This window comes from Egretta garzetta, unplaced genomic scaffold, assembly GCF_000687185.1.
Source record: "Egretta garzetta isolate BGI_Z169 unplaced genomic scaffold, ASM68718v1 scaffold780, whole genome shotgun sequence".
NCBI lineage: Eukaryota > Metazoa > Chordata > Aves > Pelecaniformes > Ardeidae > Egretta > Egretta garzetta.
The window spans coordinates 187,994-188,616 of NW_009258288.1; the positions used below are offsets into that span (position 1 = coordinate 187,994).

General features: G+C 68.2%; 1 protein-coding gene across 1 annotated transcript in view; it reads left to right on the plus strand.

Moving 5' to 3' along the window:
* FAAP100 (FA core complex associated protein 100) overlaps window positions 1-623 on the plus strand; it is a gene marked incomplete at its 3' end in the record, with an annotated part of 12,936 nt that overhangs the window by 310 nt on the left and 12,003 nt on the right.

The window sequence follows — 623 nt, forward strand, 5'->3', positions numbered from 1 at the left end:
CATCCCTTCCGACCGCGTCCCCGCCCTGGTGTGGGGCCGGAGCTGGGCCTCTGGCCGTGCTCTTGCCCTGCAGACCCTGGCGCTGCCCCGTGCCAGGGGGCTGGCAGATGCTTGTGGTGCCCCAGGGGCTTGGCCCTCCTCTCATCCTGGAGACCCCCTGCCCTGGTGCTGTGGGTTCAGGCCTTTGTTAAATCCCCGGGGCACCAATTCTGGTGCTGCCCCGTGCCCTCCTTGTGGAAGGGAGGGGTGAGGCCTCATCCTGTGCCAGCACAGCCCTGCCCCAGCCGTCTCTGGGGACCTTCTGGGTGCATCACAGGGTGGGACGTGTAGCAGGGACCCCCGGCACCCCTATGCCTGACGGCCTCCCTGGCTCCTCGCTGTTGCCGAATGCTTTGTCCCGCCGGCGTTAGCGGAGCGGCCGCCTGGTCCCACCGCGGGGCTGTGGTTTGCTTTTCCCCTCAGTTTGTTGGTGTTTGGGGTTGCAGCGGTGTGGGGGGCCTGGGCTGGGCTGACCCGGGTGCAGGCTCTGCGGTAACGCTGAATAAAAGCACCTGAAACGAGAGCCAGCGCCGTCCCTCCTGTGCTCCGTGACCCGCGCGGGGCCGGGACGCTTGGCTCTCGCG